Raw genomic sequence first — 22,591 nt, 5'->3', positions numbered from 1 at the left:
CCACAGGAGGCAGGAACTTTTGGTGCCAGAGGAGTTCCTGCAGCTCTTGTCACTAATTACACTGCTATCTTTCAACCTCCCATTTTTGGTTTAGGTGGCATCATCTTCCCCTCAGAAGGCCTACCTATGTATCCAGCTTGGGAGGATAGATTGGTCAAAGGGCAGCAAGTACTCAGGAAAGCCTGAAAGTCTGTTCTCTGCAGTTGAACTGCAAAATAAGTAACTTGTAAATTGTGATTACGTTGATAGTTATGCCATCCGTGTAGGCACCTGGGCACTTGGCCAAGCTCTACTTTGAGCATGAGCGCTAGAGGTCACTTATTGTTCACATTTTTCAGGCTGGCATGGGATGATGTATCTGCCCAGTGTAGCGGAGTGGTTGGTTTGAGAAAAGCAAGAAAGCAGAAAAAGATATGTGTCCTCTGTACTCTTACAAGTGAGAAGTTTCATGCACAAACATGGGAAACATTTTGATAAGACAAAATGGATTGTTTTCAGAGAATCACAGAATACTTTGGGTTGGAAGGGACCTTTAAAGGTCACCTAGTCCAACCATCTGCAATGAGCAGGGACATCTTCACCTATATCAGGTTGCTCAGAGTCCCCTTCAACTTGACCTTGAATGTTTCCAGGGATAAGGCATCTACCACATCTCTGGGCAACCTGTGCCAGTGTTTTACCACCCTCATTGTGAAGAAGTTCTTCTTTCTATCTAGTCTGCATCTACCCTCTTTCAGTTTAAAAACCCCTGTCCTACCGCTACAGGCCCTGATAAAAAATCTGTCCCCATTTTTCTTAGAAGCCCCCTTTAAGTACTGGAAGGCTGCAATAAGGTCTCCCCGGAGCCTTTTCTTTTCCAGGATGCACAACCCCAACTCTCTCAGCCTGTCCTCCTATGAGAGATGTTCCACCCCCCTGATCATTTTGGTGGCCCTCCTCTGAACCCGCTCCAACAGGTCTATGTGTTTCCTGTGCTGAGGGCTCCAGAGCTGGATGCAGGACTCCAGGTGGGTTGTCACCCAAGTAGAGTAGAGTAGAGGGGAAGAATCTCCTCCCTTGACCTGCTGGCCACACTTCTTTGGATGCAGCCCAGGACACAGTTGGCCTTCTGGGCTGCGGGCGCACACTGCCAGCTCATGTCCAGCTTTTCATCCACCAGTATGCCCAAGTCTTTCTCAGCAGGGCTGATCTCAATCCCTTCGTTGCCAGCCTGTATTGATAACGGGGGCTGCCCCTACCCAGGTGCAGGACCCTGCACTTGGCCTTGTTGAACCTCGTGAGGTTCACACAGGCCCACTTCTTGAGCTTGTCCAGGTCCCCCTGGATGGCATCCCGTCCCTCAGGCATGTCAACGGCACTATGCGGCTTGGTGTCGTCTGCAAGCTTGCTGAGGGTGTACTCAATCCCACGATGTCATGGATGAAGACATTAAAGAGTACTGGTCCCAATATGGACCCCTTAGGGACACTGCTTGTCACCTGTCTTCATTTGGACATTGAGCCATTGACCACTATCCTCATTGACCATTCAACCAATTCCTCATCTACCGAACAGTCCACCCATCAAATCCCTATCTCTCAAATTTAGAGAGAAGGATGTTGTGGGGGACCATGTCAAAGAACTTACAAAAGTCCAGGTAGATGTCTTCCATCCAGTTAGATTTTCCATCTGTTACTGCAAGAAACTGAATTGAGACAAACTGATAGGTCCTTCCCCGGTGATGATTTGTGGTAAGGGATTGAAAACAAGACTATTTTGCTTGTATAACTGTGGTCAGTTCCTGCATCTGTGTTGCACTTACCTCAAGCTAGCTAAGTGTGTTAACCTTTGTTGGTGCCCTACAGCTCAGGGAAGTATAGCCTGATAACCCCACTGTTAGCAATAACACTGCATGGCTTTGATGGAGGCTTTATGCCAAGCCACAGCTTTTGTCTGGAACAAGAAGTAATCCGCCTTGGACAGGATAGGCAGACCCTTACATTGCTGTGGCTGCCAGTGCCTGCACTCTGCAACAGGCTGTGTCTAGCGAGGGAATTGGAAGTGCCAGCCCTTCATCTTTTGCCAGAGCCTGTGTGGAGGGGGACGGCTGCAAGAGGCTGGCGCTTTTTACTATGCTGCCATGAACTTGAGATGTGTGTTAAGAGGCTGCAGTTGCAGGAATCTAGTGGCCTCTCCTCTCCCTGTCCCACCTTACGTCTGACAACTGCTCCCTTTGAAAAAGTATATTGCAATATGGCTAGAAACAAAAATTGATCTTGCGTCTGAAACTATGCAGTCATCTGCAGCAGTCGTTTCCTGTTGTTTTCATTGTGTCTTGTCATTTCAAGGAGGTAAATATTGGGCAGTGACTTTTTCTGCAGATGCCATGGTATAATATCCTGTGCTGATGTTGCCAGCCAGTGCTAGGTCTTTGGAAAGTTGTCTCCAGATTGCAGAGATCATACAAGCATAGAATAGTTTGGGTTGGAAGGGACCTTTAAAGGCCATCTAGTCCTAGTCCAACCCCCCTGCAGTGGGCAGGGACATCTTCAACCAGATGAGGTTGCTCAGAGCCCCGTCCAACCTGACCTGGAATGATTCCAGGGGATGGGGCATCTACCACCTCTTTGGGCAACCTGTGCCAGTGTTTCACCACCCTAGTCAAAAATTTCTTCCTTATGTCTGCTGTAAATCTACCTTCTTTCAGTTTAAAACCATTACCCCTTGTCCTGTCGCAACAGGCCTTGCTAAAAAGTCTGTCCCCATCTTAGAAGCCCCCTTTAGGTACTGAAGGGCTGCAATAAGGTCTCCCTGGAGCCTTCTCTTCTCCAGGCTGAACAACCCCAGCTCTCCCAGCCTGTCCTCACAGGAGAGGTGTTCCATCCCTGTTGGCATTTTTCTGCCTTTTTCCCTCCAAATTTGAGGATAGGCCATACAAAGTAACATGCTGTTTGCATTCTTTTTTTAAAACCTTACAGTTTGTCCTCATTGTTAATTTCTTTCTGCCAAGAATTGATTCAAGTATTGACTCATCCACCCAAAATAATACAACTCTAGGAAGACAGTAGCACTAGGAAAGAACTTCATTTCTGAATACTTCTCCTTACTGCTCTTAGTGCCCCGTCATTTCTGCAAGCTCTTGACAATACTGTAACCTCAGGAACACAGTTTTTAAACATATGTAATTATGGCCTCAAAACCAAGCAGTTCAGCCTCTGAATTAATAGCAGCAGTGTTGATTTTGAGACTGATGTGGAAGGGCTGTTAGCTGGGGGGAAGGAAACCCAACTGAGGCTATGGATTTGGGGGAGCCATCAGGTGTGGGGAGGGGATTTCAAATCCATGTCCTCCTGAAAACACACAAACAGAAAAGGTAGAAGTGACTGATGAGTTTCTGTTTGACAAAACAGGGCTGCGGGTAGTGTCCAAAATCCTCACGTCAGAAATGCTGCCCTGGGCTTGGACCACGGGGCACATCTTTACCGGTGACAGGCAGCAGCTACTGGCTGCTGCCAAGGGCAAGAATACAAGACATATTTTTGTAGATGGAGAATAACAATTCTTTTCTTCCGAGGGAGAATGAAAATGTTTCTTCGCCTCCCGAGGGCGTTTGCAGCCTGGATTGGCTGGCGGCTGAGGGCGGCAGGGCCCCGGCAGTACAAAGTCGCTCTGTGGCGGGCTCCTCAGTGCCGGCTTTGTCCCTGCCGGGCTCCGGCCGCCCCCCCGCCGCTCCGCTCCGGCCTCTGGCGCAGCCCCTCGCCCGCGCCGCTCCCGCCGGCCAGCGGCTCGGCCGGTTTCCCCCGGCCTTTTCCGGGCAGCGGGGCCCAGGCCGGGGAGAAGCTCGCCCGGGGCTGGCGGATTTGACCGCCGGCGCTCGGGGCCGCAGCTGGCGGCACGGCAGGGCCGGCGATGTTACTATGGGAGCGACGCAGGGCTCCGCCGGGAGCGAACCACGGGAGCCCGCAGGGGGGGCGGAGCAGGTCGGTAGCCTCCCCCTCGCCCACCGCGCTCCTCCTCCTGCCGGGCTCGCCCGCCGGCACCCCCCGCCCCGGCCGTGGTAGTGTCCCCCCTGTCCGGGACCCCGCCGCGGCAGGGAGGAGGGGCCCCGCGGCGGGGCCGGGGCTGTGAGGTGGGCCGCGTGCGGAGGTGCCTCGGTGGCACCGCGTGGGGAGCGTGTGCGTGTACGTAACGCTTACTTACAGGTGTTTGACGTGTATTTCAAACCCTTTCAAACCCGCTTAACGTACCTGTGGCCGATGCGACGGCTCCGCCTCCCAGCCAGGCTGGGACCACCCGCCCTTCAGGCGGAGAAGCCGCTCGTGTGAGGGGGAGGACCGGGTTATTGCGGGCTTCAGGTTTGCTGGGTTCGTCCCCGCTGCCACAGACTGGCCAGCGGCGCTGCTGGAGCCGAAGGAGGGTGGAAATCCCCTGGGGTTCTCGGTTAAATGGGAGCGGGGGCCTTCAGGCCGGCGGGCAGGAGCAAAGGGGCGTTCAGCGCCCGGGTGCACGTCGGTGCGTGGGCTTGCCTCTCCGTAATACCGGCCGGTTCCTTACGTCTGGAGCGCCGGAAGGCAAAACTAGATTTTATGTTGTAAATACTGGTTGTGCTCAGGATGCAGCTCGGTGTTTTAGCCAAAAATACCCCTGTTTCTGTGGAGAAACAAACTCCCAAGTTTGAAGAAAAACCTCCCTCTTCCTGGCCCCTGCGTTCTTTTTTTTTTTGTTTTGCTTTGTTTTAAAAAAAAGACTGCTCAGTTTTTATGGGAAAGCGTGTTCTACACCTGTTGCTGAACTGCGGTAATCCATATAGCTGCGAAGCACCTAGGAGTAGCAAGCAGCACCCGTCGGGACTGGAGAGGCAACGTGCTGTGCGTGCCAGCGTGCAGGAAGCAGAATTTATCTGTGGTCATCTCCCTCACCCCCCCAAAACGTGGGTGGAAGCCATAAATAGAAGTTGTTTATGCCTCACAGTTTGTTTTGTGGCTTGTAGAATAATTAATGCTGGAAGTATCCTTTTTATGTATGGAGTCTGTGTGTGTGTGTGTGTTAGCCAGTATCCCGTATTGCACACATTACGGGTATTTACAGGCTGTCAGTGAACAACCAGTTGGTACTTTCTCTTATGTTCTTATTTCCAGAGTGTTTGTTTTTGGGTTGGTGTTTTTTGGGGGTTTTTTGTTTGAGTGTATTTTTTGTTTTTTTTAATAATTCACAAAGACAGTGCAGTTGATCTGGGTAACTGTTGCACTCTTAAGTCCACCTCTTCCTGTTCTGTTACCTTTATCACCTCCTGTACTTGTCTGTTTCACCTCTACTGAATCCATCTTGTAAGCTCTTTGGCACAGATCCCATTGTATTTGACACTTCTGTTGCTGCAATATATTTAGTAGGAAGGTGTAATCATTTGCTGATGGTTCTGGTGAGAGAAACATAAATATCCATGACAAATGTGTTGGTGACTTGCCTTGCAGGGGTCTCCTGAGGATGAGGTTTAAATATATGTTGACCTGAGATGGATGGAAAGCCTGACTCTGCACGTGTGACCTATAGTAGTTATAGAGCTTGTATTTACAGAGCTACACTTTATATGCACACTTCACATGGCTCTTGCTTAAATACTTCATTTAAACAAAATCATAGTGAGTATGGTGTGGTTCCTGAAGTAAGAGACCTTGCAGTGTATTTCAGCAAATGGTGTACTGATAGACCCTGCTGTCAGTCTCCTCCCATTTGTCTTAGGCAAATTTTTTTGGACCTGCTTTTATCAATATTGGTGGAATCCTTGCCCTTTTGAAGTTAATGATGATGCTTTTGTGGGCTAGATTTGATCTGAGATTTTGCCCTTTATTGTATTTCCCTGCTTATACCACAGACTTTCTCTTTTCTTTGGAGAAGACATTTAAAAAAAAGAAATAGTAGGGGTTGTCAGGTCTCTACTGAGCATATGGGGTTTCTTCAAACTGTCTTTGGGTCTGCCTGCCTTTCATGTAAAGAAATAGGATTTAAATGGTCTGGATGCAGCTTCGTTTTGTTTCACAGCTGTGAGTCCATGCAGTATGGAGTAGGCTGTGTTGGCTATGAACTCAGTGGCAGCATCTCTGTCAGCAAAGAGGGAGCTTTGGCTGATCTTTTCTCCTGCCTATTGTTTGAGAGTGTGAGAAAGCTCATGTGTCTTACAAGTACTGACCTTAAGTAGGAAGAAGTTGTCACTGTGGCTCCTGCAGTGGTTGTATTCCTTATATTACAGTTATTAAAGACCACAATTCTGTTTCTTTCATGAAGACAACAGTTTGTTTATTATTTTGTAGAAAAAGATGGAAAAATAATCTGGGCACATACTACAGCTGTGCTCTCTAGTTTCCTCTATTTTTCTTAATGAAGCTATGCAAACACGATTTATGACTATAGTTTTAGGAATTCTGTTTTTCACAGCTTGTGATTATTAGAAATACAAAACAAATGAGGATTCAACTGACGTTAGAAACATTTTTTGAATCCCTTGTGTAGGGACTTGTGCAAATTGTAAGTTGTGGTATTTTCTTAGGAAGCTGATATCATCATGGGTTGCTGCAGGAACCTCTTTTTAGAATGGCCTGAACTGTATATGGTTTATGGGCAAAGTAGACTAGTAGAATTCATGGCTGTGTTAAAATTGCAAATGAACTTAAAATCACTTTGTATTTTAAAACTGTATTTGGAATGCATTTCTTACCATCAAAATCAAGAACTTGCCAAGAATGTTGTGTGATCTGTGCCGATAAGACAGACGTGTAGTGCAGATACCAGCCTTAAGGCAGAATTATGTTCCTGAATGCATCTTAGGTGGACTGTACAGTGGAAACTAATATATACATGCAATTACTCTTGATGCTATGTAAGGATAAAATCATCTAACTTACCAAACAGCAGGAGAGATGCCATCATTCCAGGCATCTCTATCCAGTAACTTAAAAATACAAGGTGAAAATGGTCCTTCAATGCCTACGATGGTAGCAGTTAACTAAGCAGGTCCAGAGGAGGGCCACCAAAATGATCAGAGGGATGGAACACTTCTCCTGTGAGGACACACTGAGAGAGCTGGAGAAGAGTTCATCCTGGAGAAGAGAAGGCTCCAGAGAGACCTTATTGCAGCCTTCCAGTACTTAAAGGGGGCTTCTAAGAAAGATGGGGACAGACTTTTTAGCAGGGCCTGTAGGAATAAGACAAGGGGTAATGGTTTTAAACTAAAAGAGGGTAGATGCAGACTAGATAGAAGGAAGAAATTTTTGACAACGAGGGTGGTGAAACATTGACACAGGTTACCCAGAAAGCTGATGGATGCCCCATCCCTGGAATCATTCCAGGACAGGGCTCTGAGCAACCTGGTCTAGGTGAAGATGTCCCTGCTCATTGCAGGGGCGTGGGCTAGATGGCCTTTAAAGGTCCCTTCCAACCTAAAGATTCTGTGATTGTCAGAAACTTTCCAGGTGTTTGTGCCCTGTGTTTTGCTCTATTAATCAGAGCAGTATCTTTTTACATATTCTGCTGCTGGAGTCTCTAAATCTGATTAACAGTTCTCCATTAGTGTTTCGCAGCTGAACTTTGGATAAATGGTTCTTGTTAAAACATGGTATAAAAAAAATCTTGCAAAAACCCAGATGTGTTCTAACTACTTCCTTATACAGCTATGATAAATTATACACCTCTCCATTATTTATTTATTAGTTAATAATGTATGTACTCGGCCTGCCATGTCTTTCTGTTGTATATGCATGCCTACTCTGTGATGTGAAAGCATTTTGGGTGCTCACCCCTTACAATTCTTAGTATGAGCTTTTCAGAGAGAATACAGGATGTCCTGCTAGACTGTCATTCCAGGCTCCACAAACAAAGCTGTGAGAGACAAGTTGTTGGCCTTTGACTGAACTGAGCAGCTTGCTGCCAGGGTCAGTGCTTGGCACAGATTGCTCTTCTTTTTATGTTCCAGCACTGCAGAAATCTGGATAATATGGGTTTCTTGTAGTGCCCAGGGCTGAGGATTCTTAGGTCCAGTGTTTCAGAGGCTTTTGGAAGAGTTGCAGAACAGAATGAGAAACAATTTACTTTTTTTGATTACTTTGTTTTCCTTAAGTAATCTCTATTCCAGAAATAAAAAGTGGTCAGTGGTTTTGGTTGTTCTGTTCATAGAGACAAGTGGATACATTTTTAAAGCAATTGAAGTGACAGTAGGATAGCTGATGGGTAGCATATGTGTGCATGCCCCTTAGGCAATACCATCACAACACCTGGTTCTGTGTAGAATTGTATTTGCATTCTTTTGTCTGTGGACTACATAATGGCTACAGTTTGGCTGTAAATTTTTATTTTCCAGCACTTAAAGGTTCCTGAAAGTCTTGCAGTTAGCATTAAAGTAGGGATGTTTTTCCTGACCCTGTACTTTGGCAGCAACTCCAGTTGCTGACGGAGTTGTCAAATACTTGCATGTGCTTTACCTTCTTACGATGTATTACAGTAGTTCTGATTGCAAAACCCCTAGGGTCAGACTACTGAACACCTAATGTTGATTGCAGATGGATGCCTACTTGGCATTTCCAATAGCTGCTATGCATTCGGTTCCCCCTTGGCAATTAGGTTTCCCTAGCTATTTGTGCGCAGTGCTCAGTGCACTTAAAAGGTTTGAGGATAGGTCAAGAGGGGGAAGAAGGTGGGGACATCTTTGTTCACGTGTCTCAGACACTTGTCAAGCTATTGGTTAAATGTGAAAAGCCCTGTACCAGAGTACTGTCGGTGCATCAGTCTTTGCTGTCCCTTTGGTGTATGTGAAATGGTTGTAATCTAGTTTGACATACGGGAATGCCTTAAGTGTGTTTTGTCATTTTCTCTGAGGCTTTTTGTTTGACAGGTTATTATGATGCCTTCTTAATTTTAACGTTGCTATGGTGTTAGAGAATATAATTAATAAAATTTAATCCTTTGACTTCTCTTCCTGTTGTAATAATGTGACTTAATTTTCCATTAATTTTCCAAGCTTTCTTTTTCTGCTTTACGTTGTAGAAGCCATTAGATATGTTCCTAACATCTTCTGCAGCAATTAGGATGGACTGAAACTCTTGGATCACAATGATTTGAAAAGGGATTACATTTTTCTTACCTTTTTGTAAGGCTTGTTTGTCTATAGGCAGGTACATAACTTCTTTTTCTTTCAGATGGGGAAAGAGCACTTCATCCTGGTTTGCTTCTGCTTTATGTGTCAGAAGGTCCTTGAAGCGTATAATGCTCTTTTATGTGGCTCAGAATCTTAGTTGAGAGTGAACTTTTGCTTGCTACCCGAGTGAGCTGTGCTAAGGGTGGTAACTTAATGGAAGCTTTTCTAAACCGAAATGATTGACATGTTTAATTTCCTTTTAGCCACATATGCAGAAGGATTCTCTTATTTTGCTTTCCCAATTCTTTTATGGTGGTTTATGAAAGTGACTAATAGTCGCAAAAGGACAAATAAACTTCGTTCTGTCACTCGCTGATCTTGTTCTGGTCAACTTATCCTTTGTGTACTTCAGTTTGCAGTTCAGTGGAAATTTCACTGTTTTATAGGGATGTGTCAGTTTGGTTTCATTTAATGGTTGGAGCAAAGCCTGAAGTTCCTTACATTGGTGTTACATGCATATGAAGTGTTGGTTTGGTCAAAAGATTGCATCAAGGGTTCTAATTTCAAATTGTTCTGATGGCATACTTTCAAGTGAAGCAAGAATGGCTGCAAGTAAACTCTGATTAGCACTTTGGGAATGAATCAGCCAAGTGAAAGTTACTGTCTTGATACGAAGCAAAAGGAATAGTTTCTGCATAAATTGGAGGGTGTTTGAAATGTTCTTTACAACAGCATTTTGGATGTCAGCGAAGTCATGCATTACTACATAGCTGCATGGCATACTTCAGCTTCACATCCAACCTCGCAAAAGGATTGAGGAGAAGGAATGGAAGATACTTGAATTTTGCCACTCTTATCTGGCCCTCTATTGTTTTCTTACCTCAGAGTGTTTTTATCAGTGTCATCAGGTACGTGGTGAGTCTCAGTGTAACACAACTTCATACTGGATGACAGGGTTTGTTTGCTTGCTTGCTTCCTCCTCTTCTAAATGTACTGTGAGGGAGTATCAGTATAAGACTTAACAGATCCAAGTCTTTCAAATGCAGTCCCCAGATTTGCATTTGCATCCATGCGTCCCACTGTATGGGTGACAGAAATATTATTGAACTCCCTTTTTCAACAGATTTTGCTGTCATTTTAGATATGCACAAGACATGTTTAACATTCACATTTAGGGGTGAATTACGGCAATGCTTTCTGGCATGACTGAGTAGGCTGTTGAGGCATCTTGAGAGGGAGAGGTGAGTTGCCTAAGACTTGGAGGGCAGGAGTATGGTGGCAGGAGGAAAAGAAGGTGGAGAGGAAACAGCTGTAAAATCTTTTTGAGACCTGGAGTATCTGAAAAGGGCGAATCTGCTTTAAAACAAGGATAGCAGAGCAGTCAGTAGTTTCAGTGTGCTGACTAGTGAAATTAGTATCTCTGTAAGAGTTGGCTAACAAATTAAGCTGTTTGTTGTGGCATGGGCATGTATCTGAACAATGTTGAACATATGTTAAGCTGAAAACTGCTTAATTTTGTAGAGTTTTGATATCTTTTGAATTTCAATTTTTAACTTGTTTTTTAAAAAGGAATTTCAGTTAGGCTCTTACTGTTACGGACATTTAAATGAATTTGAAACTTTTATTTATCTACCTTGTGCATCAATGACCTTTGTTTATGTTTTTGTGAGGTTTGTGATATAGCATTCATAGCTGTATAAAGTGCATTGCATCGTGTGAATTTTATGGGGTCTTAGTCTTAGATGTGGTCAAATGTACCACTAAACTTTGTGCATTAAACAGAACTGTATTGAGGTTTATTTCTGCCAGCCAAGAAAAGAAAACTAATGTGACAATATGTAATCTTACTGCCACAGGAATGCTCAAACAAAAGCAAAATGCTTCCAAGAATACAGCATACCATTCTTCTATTAATAGAGTTAGAACAAAGGATACTAGAAACCTTAACAGGGAAAGAAAATCTAGCTTGATTTGGGACTAAGCTCAGAAACTAACAATTGTACCATTGTTTGAATTGTCTTGCATTATGACTGGGTGATTAAATATAAATGCTGACCTGATTGGATTGTATCCCAGCAATGAAATTGCCTTTTAAAAACCAGTTACATGAAGCAGTATACAGGTATCCAGCTTGTTTTTCTCAGATTTGGGAGCTGTAGTTGGTGAATAACAAAGTTTACACCATCACAGAGACTGTAAGGACCATGGAATGGCAGAAATGCAGTTTCTCACCAGTAATTGCTTAATGCTACACTTGGTCACTTCTGCTTCTTGGTTTGCTATTTGAATATGAGTGCAGGAAGCCGAAGCATTCAAAAACAGTAGCAGTAGAAGGTGTATCACTAAAGTTGGATAAAATTGTAATCAGTGCTTTGGATCATGTAATACTTATGGTGCTTTGGTTTGTTCTTTCAAATTTTTATTTTAAGATGCTACAAGAGTGAAAGCTATGCTTTGGCTGCAGGGAATAATTGATTCTGAAATGAGACACTTAAGGAATGGCGGCTGCACTTACATGTTTCAGTTAATTTTTTTGTTAGTTTATCTAGCATAATGAAATTGATTATGCATACCTAGTGAGTTTCATTTACCTCCCCATCAAATCCTGATTCTGCAAGTACTTCAGAACAAACATCTTTTTGCGATGCCAAGCAAAAAGTGGTCCTCTTGAACTTAGCTTCTGCAGAAACTGCTTGAGCACTTTGATTCTTAGACTTCGTTTGCAAAAGCATCTTAAAGAGCAGAAGGTACAGAAACTGTGTGACTGGAAAGAAATGCATTGGGTTTTACCTACAGTTAAAGTGAATTGGGGGTGGTTAAGTCAGAGATAGCCTTTAAAGCTGTTGTTGATTAGGTGAACTGAAAGGTTAGTGTCCCTTCAGTAGCATTACCTTCTTGTAGTGTATACAAAAAAACTTACCTGCACCTTAGTCTGTGTGACAAGGTGAAAGTCTAGGAAAACAGTTCAGAAAAGGAAACAGCAGATAAACTCTCTTCACTTTCCTGTGTGTATACCTATGCTACATACAGAAGTAAAATTGATCTGTCAGCCTTTTACCTAGATTAATTTTGATCTTCAATTGAAATTGCCTGGCTTCCAGGTTTTTATCTCCTGAAGCCTTGCTGTGTTTCTGAAAAAGGGGTGGTGGGAAGATTCACTTTGTTGCAAGATTGAGCACATGCCGTGCCCCAGGAGGTGAGGTTTGTTCTTTTCTTTAGAAGCTCGTCAACACCTATGGGAGAGTAAATTAGTGTTTCCAAGGCTTCTCTGCTGGACTGGTGCGCACGTCCCAGAACACTTGGGAAAAACAGCTTCTGGCTTTCCTCTGTGAAGCAATGTGTGAAAAAGAAGAAAACTTTGATTAAAAAAAGATTAGTTCCCAGAGCGTTATTTCTCAACAGGTAGAAATTGTTTTCTAAAGAAGAATAAAATAAATCATGTTTGCTTTTTTTTATTTGGCGGCGGGGCAGGAACGGGATCTGTTTTCTTCTCCAATATGGCAATTTTATATTTCACTTGAAGCTGTTCCCTCACAAATTGTGAACAATTGGTTGCTTCCTGTTGGGGGAAGCACTGGAACAATTGCAGCCTAATTTCACCAGGTTAATGACAGAACTGTTGTTGGGCAAAAGATAGTTGGTGGGAACTTCTCCTGAAACAGATCTAAGCTATATTTTTCCTGAGTTTTAGGTTTTCAGTAGGTAAGACCTGTGTATCTTGCAGCTGTGTTTTGGATACAATCCATTTGGGTTTTTTTCTCCCCGTCTTGAATAGGCTTTTGTTTAGTTTGTAATGGGATATTGTATTCGTTTTTGATGATGCATATGTATGCATCTAAGCTCAGTAGAATTCAGCTGTAACAAGTATAAGCTACTCTGCTTGTGTCTTCCACCCCATCCCAGAAAAGTTTAGAAGTTTTGAGTGTGGGTTTTTTTTTTTTATTTATTTGTATAGTATGTGAAGCTTGTAAATTGATGTAGAGTTTCAGGTTCTGAATTTGTTGCACTCTGCGTAAGGGCCCTTCTTACCATGCCCTCCCTCTGCCCCTGGTAATGGTAAATGAGGACCTACTCCTGGTAGCATACCATCAAAGCAGTTCATGTGTCTGCTTTTGCAGTTATCCCCTTCCAATAGTAAGAGAGGGAACTATCTAGTAAGATAGTTCTTCAGTAAGCATCATAGTTTTAAAAAGGCATCACACAATCCTAAGTAATTTCAACTGAGTTGAAATTATTTACTCTTGTTCTCACTGGCAGAGATCACAAGTACTGTGAAACACAAGTGAATGAATTTTAGGAAATTCCAGTATGTGTGTGTTGCTGAGAAATTATGTCTTTACGTCAGCAGAATTGTGACCTTAAAGGACCTCGTGGTATATCTTGCAAGTGTAAACTTCCTACATTCAGGTTAAAAGTAGCCTGGAAGAAAAAACTTCATTCCAAAAATGTAACTATAATTCTCTTTTTTATTGTTTGTGCTAAAATACAGCCTTTCTAACTTTAGGTGCAATTGTCATGTAGTTTTGGTTCAAAATCTCATTTAGAATTTTTCAGCTACCCATTTCCATGGTGTCTTAGTGTGACTGATGAGTAACATGCATGGTTTATCTTCGGAGTACCAGATGTTCCTCTCTTTTCAGGACATAAAACTGCTTGGGGAATATGTTTATTTCCTTTGTATAAACAGTACAATTAATTCTTGAAATAATTGTGGTGGAAAGGCACTTAAACTTAATAAAGTTGGAATTAACAAAACAAAACCAGCCTGTTTGACTGATGATAGGATATGTGCTTGAGATTAAAGAAGGAAAACAAAAAACACCTAGCACCTTTTATTAACATCATATTTGCTGTCATTTTTAGTCTGAAAGGCAAGTTTTGAAGTAGGATTTTGGCCTAGAAAAGTGTTAGGCCTTTCTCAGAATTTATGAGAATCACTTAGATGTCAACCTGTTAGGGAAATAAATAAATAGAGATATTGTGCAATATCGAGTCTAGTTCTTCAGAGTGGTAATACCATGCTGTATGCCAAAGCAATAACCTGAAGTTGTTTTCCTAAAACTCGAAAGAAATGTACAACATCTTTTTCTGGGGCGGAGAAGCAGTGTGTGCCTCAGTTGCAGAATCATTGCACCACCTAGTGTCCCTCTGGGTTAGTTGTGACTTGGACACCTTGAATCTCAGCTGTGAGTTTTGCTGGCTTGCATGGATTGTATACATTGTACAAAAATAATTTGCCAAAAACTTACTGGGTTTCTTCTGGAATACTTGTTTTGATGGTCTGCTCTAGAATACTGAGTCCAGAAAATGCAGTGGGATATGGAAATGCATCTCCTGGTGCTTGTATCCCTTTTTAATATGCAGCATAAAGGGGAAAAAGAGGCAGACTTTCTTTCTATTCAACTATGCTACAGGGACAGATATATTCAGTGTGTGTGTGTGTAAAAAAACTATCCACAACATTCCACTGGAGAAACTGGCTGCTCATGGCTTGGATGAGTGTACCCTTCATGGAGTAAAAAACAGGCTGGATGGCCAGGCCCGAAGAGTTGTGGTGAAAGGAGTTAAATCCAGCTGGCAGCCGGTCACAAGAGGTGTTCCTGGGGCTCAGAATTGGAGCCAGTTCTGTTTAGTATCTTTATCAATGATCTGCATGAGGGGATCGAGTGCACTCTCAGGAAGTTTGCAGGTGACACCAAGCTGGGCGGAAGTGTTGATCTGCTCAAGGGTAGGAAGGCTCTGCAGAGGGATCTGGACAGGCTGGATCGATGGGCTGAGGTCAGCTGTATGAGGTTTAACAAGGCCAAGTACCAGGTCCTGCACTTAGGTCACAACAACCCCATGCAATGCTACAGGCTTGGGGAAGAGTGGCTGGAGGGCTGCCTGACAGAAGAAAACCTGGGGGTGTTGATCGACAACCAGCTGAACGTGAGCCTGCAGTGTGCCCAGATGGCCAAGAAGGCTAATGGCATCCTGGCTTTTATCTGAAATAGTGTGGCCAGCAGGAGTGGGGAAGTGACCATGCCCCTGTACTCAGCACTGGTGAGGCTGCACCTTGAATGTTGTGTTCAGTTTTGAACCCCTCACTACAAGAAAACCATGGAGGTGATGGAGCATGTCCAAAGAAGGGCAACAAAGGTGGTGAAGGGTCTGGAGCACAAGTCTTATGAGGAGCAACTGAGGGAACCGGGGTTGTAGGGAACTGGGGTTGTTCAGCCTGGGGAAGGAGTCTGAGGGGAGACTTTCTTGCTCTGTACAAGTACCTTGAAGGAGGTTGTAGTGAGGTGGGTGTTGGTCTCATTTTCCCAAGTAACAAGTGATAGGATGAGAGGAAATGGCTTCAAGTTGCGCCAGAGGAGTTTTAGGTTGGATATTAGGAAAGATTTATTCACCAAAAGGGTTGTCAAACATTGGAGCAGGCTGCCCAGGAAAATGGTTGTGTGAACATCCGTGGAAGTATTTAAAAGACGTATAGAGTTTGGTGCTTAGGGACATGATTCAGTGGTGGACTTGGTAGTGTTAGGTTAATGGGTGGACCTGATGACCTTAAGGGTCTCTTCCAACCTAAATGCTTCTAAGATTCTATGATTATATATTTAATCTGTCCCTTTAGTAAAATACAGCTTTCCTACCCCATTACGTCCTTGAAGATGAAGGTTCATCTCATGGATGAATTGATCTTCAGTGCAGAGTGCTAACATTCCCTCTGCTTCATAGCATCATAGAATAGTTTGGGTTGGAAGGGACCTTTAAAGGTCACCTAGTCCAACCACCCTGCAATAAGCAGGGACATCTTCACCTATATCAGGCTGCTCAGAGCCCCGTACAATCTGACCTTGAATGTTTCCAGGGATGGGGCATCTACCACCTCTCGGGGCAACCTGTGCCAGTGGTTCACCACCCTCATTGTGAAAAAGTTCTTCCTTCTATCTAGTCTAGATCCACCCTCTATTAGTTTAAAACCATTACCCCTTGTCCTGTTGCTGCTAAAATGTCTGTCCCCACCTTTTTTCTAAGTCCCCTTTAAGTACTGGAAGGCTGCAATAAGGTCTCCCCAGAGCCTTCTCTTCTCCAGGGTGAACAACCCCAGCTCTCTCAGTGTGTCCTCACAGGAGAGGTGTTCCATCCCTCTGATCATTTTGGTGGCCCTCCTCTGGACCTACTACAACAGGTCCGCGTCTTTCCTGTGCTGAGGACTCTAGAGCTGGATGCAGGACTGCAGGTGGAGTCTCACCAGAGCATAGTAGAGGGGCAGAATTCCCTCCCTCGACCTGCTGGCCACGCTGCTTTGGATGCAGCCCAGGATACTGTTGGCCTCCTGGGCTGCGAGTGCACATTGGTGGCTCGTGTCCAGCTTTTCATGCACCAGTATGCCCAAGTCCTTCTTGGCAGGGCTACTCTCAATACCTTCATCCCCCAGCCTGTACTGATGCCGGGGGCTGCCCTCACCGAGGTGTAGGACCCTGCACTTGGCCTTGTTGAACCTCGTGATGTTCACACAGGCCCACTTCTTGAGCTTGTCTGGCATCCCATCCCTCAGGTGTGTCAACACTATGCAGCTTGGTGTCGTCTGCAAGCTTGCTGAGGGTGTACTCAATCCCACAATGTCACGGATGAAGATATTAAAGAGTACTGGTCCCAATATGGACCCCTTAGGGACACTGCTTGTCACCTGTCTTCATCTGGACGTTGAGCCATTGACCACTATCCTCTGGATGTGACCATCCAATCAATTCCTCATCTACCCAACAGTCCACCCACCAAATTAATCTCCTGGTATTCAGCTGTTCCTTGGCAAGTCAGTTCAGCTCACAAAAATGGCAATAAGAGTAATCCAGTGGGAAGAGATGAGCACCTTTTTGATGCTTTAGGAAGCTGTTTTGTCTGACTTTGAAGAGTCAAACAGCAGAATCCATGGAGTGAGTCAGGAGGCAGCCTGTAAAATGAGCACAAGAACGGTGGAAATTATTATGGTCAAAAGGAAGTTGTTGTTTAGTTCATGTCTTGTGAAACCATACTATGAAGTGTTCGGGAAGGAGAAACCTGCATTGGCAAAGACAAAAAGGGGTGTTGGTCTTTTGAGCAACCTTCCAAAGGTGCTCATTTCTGGAGGCAAAGAAACCTTAACGAGTCTGAGAAGAAAGCATCTAGAAAGCAAGCAAACAAACAAACAAAAAAATCCACCTTGTATTTTTATTAGCTGTTTCTAAGCTGAATTGTGACTTGAACTCAATGTTGTAAGAAAATCCTGATTCTTCCATTTCTTCCTTTCAGAGTGCTTGTCCTGCTTTCTGAAACTCTTCAATTGGTAAATATTTGGCTTTAAATATAAAAGAAACACATTTTCCCTGACATGGACAGGTAAAAATTTCCCTGAAAAACAGTTGATTTTTTTTTTTTTCCTTCCAAAGGAGACTAGTGTATGCATTACTCAGATATCTGTACATACAGCCTTCCCAGATTTATTTAGGTGCTGCTTTAATACAGAGTTGATACAAATACAATTATTCAGAGATTATATGCTTTACTCAGTAATCCAGCAAAAGGATGCCTCATGCCACATTCTTTACTGGCATCTTTTCAGTGTCCTGGTTACTTGTGATTCCCTTTATTGTTTGGAATTGCAGAATCACTAAATATTTGCAAAACTCAATCCCATGCTTCTATTTTGTTTTCTTCCTGTGCTCAGGCAAATTTCTGCAAAAGTTCTTTCAACCGGGTATGCTATTTCATGACTGTGAACAGTTCAAAGAATGCTAGTGCGTGGACTGTTATTACAGGCATATTGTGTGATATGTTTCATTACATTCAAACATCGTTTGTCACTGGCATGCTGTGAGCTGGATTAAGTGATACATTTTGAATTAAAAAGCACACAACGTGTCAGAGCTCCAGATGAACAGAGATCTTCTGTGTGCGTGCAACTTTTTTTCCATTTCCCTTGGCATATTTTTTAAACAAAATTTGTGCAGTAGAAAATCTGGGGCATTATGCTCAGAATGTTAGTAACAGGGCTACAATACAAATGAGACCTAGATGTGTTTGTTGATTAATATTCTCAATAGTCTGGTGAACAGCGCTGTTGCCCTACGTTGCCTCAGTTCTGCATAGGGCTGGATTCTAGTTCAGTTTGCAGTCTGGAAGGCAGCTGGAGTGCCACAGTGCAACAAGAGGTAGAAATGAATGCAAATTCTGCCACCCTGGAATTTTTTCCTATCTGTTAGCTGGCTAAAACTCACTCAATAGGAGAAGGTTAACCCCTGTTTTCCTATCACAGAGGCTGTTTTGGTGTGAGACTTCAGTTTGTCAGAAATGGAGGAAATCTGTGCGTCTGCTTCCTTGTACAACACGTTTCAGTGGATAGGCTACTTGACTTGAAGTCAAGATGCCTGAATTACGCTCCTGGCTCTGCACCTGACATCTTTGGCACTGGGTATTTTTTTAAGAAGGAGTAGTGTTGCTTACTGGAAGCAAAATTCATGGTGAAATAGTACTGAGCACAGTGTCGAGTAATGACTGTGGCCGTTGTCGTCATGCTGGACACAAACAGTTCCTGAAAGAAGTAAAACAAAATCCTCTTTATTATTGTCCACTAAACAGTTCTCATTTGATGGTTTTATAAGTTTTCATGCAACTTGAGAATCACAGAATCATTAAGGTTGGAAAAGAGACCTTTAAGATCAAGTCAACCATCAATCCAACACCACTGTGTCCACTAAACCATGTCCCGAAGTGCCACATCCACATGTTTTTGGAGTACTTCCAGTGATGGTGACTCCACCACCTCCCTGGGCAGCCTGTTCCAATGTTTGACCACTCTCTCAGTAAATAAATTTTTCCTATTATCTAGTCTAAACCTCCCCTGGCACAACTTGAGGCCATTTCCTCTCGTTCTATCGCTAGTTACTTGGGAGAAGAGACCAACACCCACCTCGCCACAAACCCCTTTGAGATAGCTGTACAGAGTGAGGTCTCTCCTCAGCCTCCTTCTCCAGGCTAAACAACCTCAGTTCCCTCAGGTGCTCCTCATAAGACTTTGTGCTCTAGACCCCTCACCAGCTTTATTGCCCTTCTCTAGACATGCTCCAGCAGCTCAGTATCTTTCTTGTAGTAAGGGGCCCAAAGCTGAACAGAGCTTTCAAGGTGCAGCCTCACCAGTGCCGAGTACAGGAGCACGGTCGCTTCCCCACTCCTCCTGGCCACACTGATACAGGCCAGGATGGTCATGTTCAGCCAGCTGTCAACCAGCACCCCCACATCCTTTTCTACTGGGCAGCTCTCCAGCCACTCTTCACTAAGCCTGTAGCGTTGCATTGTGTTGTTGTGACCCAAGTGCAGGACCTGGCACTTGGCCTTGTTAAACCTCATACAGCTGACCTTGGCCCATCGATCCAGCCTGTCCAGATCCCTCTGCAGAGCCTTCCTGCCCTTGAGCAGATCAACACTCCTGCCTAGCTTGGTGTCATCTGCCAACTTACTGAGGGCGCACTCGATCCCCTCATCCAGATCATTGATAAAGATATCAAACAAGACTGGCCCCAAAATTGAGCCCTGGGGAACACTGCTTGTGACTGGCCACCAACTGGATTTAACTCCATTCACCACAACTCTGAGCTTGGCCGACCAGCCAGTTCTTTACTCAGCGAAGAGTACACCTGTCTAAGCCACAAACCACCAGTTTCTCCAGGAGAATGGTGTGGGAGACAGTGTCAAAGGCTTTACTGAAGTCCAGGTAGACAATATCCACAGCCTTTCCCTCATCCACTAGGCAGGTCACCTGGTCATAGACGGAGATCAAGTTGGTCAAGCAGAACCTGCCTTTCCTGAACCCATGCTGTCTGGGCCTGATCCCTGGGTTGTCCTGCACATGCCCTGTGAGCGCTGCCAAGATGAACCTCTCCATAATCTTCGCTGGTACCGAGGTTAGGCTGACAGGCCTTAGTTCCTGGGATCCTCCTTCCAGCCCTTCTTGTAGATGGATGTCACACTGGCAAGCCTCCAGTCACCTGGGACCTCCCCTGTTAACCAAGACTGCTGATAAATGATGGAGAGTGGCTTAGCAAGCTCCTCTTCTCTGGGTGGCTTAGCAGGTCCTTAACTGCTTCCTCCTGTATTATGGGGAGTTTATTCTGCTCTCCATCCCTGTCTTCCAGCTCAGGGGGCTGAATACCCTGAGGATAACTGGTCTGGCTATTAAAGACTGAAGCAAAGGTAGCAGTAAGTACCTCAGCCTTTTCCTTATTCTTGGTGACAATATTCCCCCCCACATCCAATGAAGGATGGAGATTCTCCTTGCCTCTCTTTCTGTTGTTAATGTATTTGTAAAAACATTTTTTGTTGTCCCTTAAAGCCATGGCCAGATTGAGTTCTAGCTGGGCTTTTGCCTTTCTAAATTTGTCTCTGCTTGACCTAACAACATGCTTGTACTCTTCTTGAGTTGCCTGCCTCTTCTTCCAAAGGTGATAAACTTTCTTTTTTTCCCCGAGTCCCAGCAAAATCTCCCTGTTCAGCCAGGCCGGTCGTCTTCCCCTCAGCTTGTCTTGCAGCACGTGGGGACCGCCTGCTCCTGTGCCTTTAATATTACCTTCTTGGAGGATGTCCAGCCTTCCTGGACCCTTTTGCCCTTCAGGACGGTCTCCCAAGGGACTCTGTCATCCAGTGACCTGAACAGGCTGAAGTCTGCCCTCTGGAAGTCCATGGTAGTGGTTTTGCTGACCCCCCTCCTTACTGCACCAGGAATTGAGAATTCTATCATGTCATGGTCGCTGAGGCCAAGATGGCCTCCAATCACCACACCTCCCACCAATTCTTCTCTGTTTATAAACAGCAGGTCAAGTGAGGCACCTCCCCTGGTGGGCTCACTTACCAACTGTGTCAGGAAGTTACCTTCCACCCACTCCAGGAACCTCCTAGACTGTTTCCTCTCTGCTGCGTTACACTTCCAGCAGACGTCCAGTAAGTTGAAGTCCCCTACAAGAACAAGGGCTAGTGATTGTAAGACTTCTGCCAGTCGCTTGTAGAATGCTTCATCTGCCTCTTCGTCCTGATTGGGTGGTCTATAACAGACACTCAGCAGGACATCTGGCTTGTTGGCCTTCCCCTTCATCCTTACCCATAAGCACTTGACTTTGTCGTCACAATCATTGAGCTCTATACAGTCAAAACACTCCCTAACATACAGAGCCACCCCACCGCCTCTCCTTCCATGCGTATCCCTTTAGAAGAGCTTATAGCCTTCCATTGCAGCACTCCAGTCATGAGAGTCATCCCACCGTGTTTTTGTGATGGCGACTAAGTCATAGCTGTGTCCCACTGCACAATGGCTTCCAGGTCCTCCTGTTTGCTGTGTGCATTGGTGTAGATGCACTTGAGCTGGGCTATTGATTTCACCCCCAACATCATCATGTTGCCCGTCGGCTCATCTCTAGTGAGCCTGGCTTTATCCCCTTCCCCCTTCAAATCTAGTTTAAAGCCTTCTCGATGAGGCCTGCCAGCTCATAAGTGAGAATCCTTTTCTCCCTTGGAGATAGCTGAACTCCATCTTCTGCCAGCAGGCCCAGTGCTGTGTAAACCACCCCGTGGTCAAACACCCCAACATTCAACTCAGTGGCACCAGCCTCTGAGCCACGTGTTATCCAGCTGTGTTTTCTTGTTCCTTTCAGTGTTCCTCCCCGCTACTGAAGGGATTGATGAAAACACTACCTGTGCTCCCACTCCATCCAGAAGTAAAGATTGATCTTTGAATATCTGGAATAGGCATGCTGTTGTAGATAGAATTTACAAATTATAGCAAGTGAATAGTCCAACTATTAAGTGAAATATGATTAAGAAGAGTTTTTTACATTGCCACTTCTTTTGCATTAAAAACAGTTCTGTGTGTGTTTCTGTGTAGTGACATTCAACTTACCAAATCTATGAAGACTGAGTGATTAGAAACATTATGCTCAGTTTATATTTTCTTCAAATAGGGTTTTTAGCCAAACCTTGTCTTAAGATTACTGTTCTAAATGCATTTAAAAAAAAAATGTTTCTTGCACAAAGTCTGATATGCACTGATGTACAGATTGCTTGTCATTTCCCTCAGCCTCCACTGTCTATTGAGGGGATCTCTTGGGGATCCTCCAGAAATTGAAGTGGATCAGCATCTTTGAATGCCTGTAAATCTAGGGCCATCCAATTTTGTCTGTCATAATTGCCTTTATGGAGGCAGGTGACATGTGAGGACGGTTTCTGCATCCTGTGGTAATGTATCTAGTCTTTTGAGACATCTTGATGCAGATGTTTAATTTAAATGTCTGTGGATAATAGATGTCAAATAGGCATGAAATGTGAAGGACTTGTAATTGCATCTGTAATCTTGTGCTGGGGATGAAGTCAGGCTTTAGTTTCCTTTACCCTACTGTTCTGACCAGACTCTAATGACAGTCTTAACCTACTGCCATCCACACGTGTGCTCTGGAAGCGGGAAGCCCCAGTCAGAGCCTGGTG

Source organism: Phaethon aethereus, assembly GCF_964289735.1.
Source record: "Phaethon aethereus genome assembly, chromosome: Z".
NCBI classification, from domain to species: domain Eukaryota; kingdom Metazoa; phylum Chordata; class Aves; order Phaethontiformes; family Phaethontidae; genus Phaethon; species Phaethon aethereus.
This window is presented reverse-complemented; position numbering follows the sequence as displayed.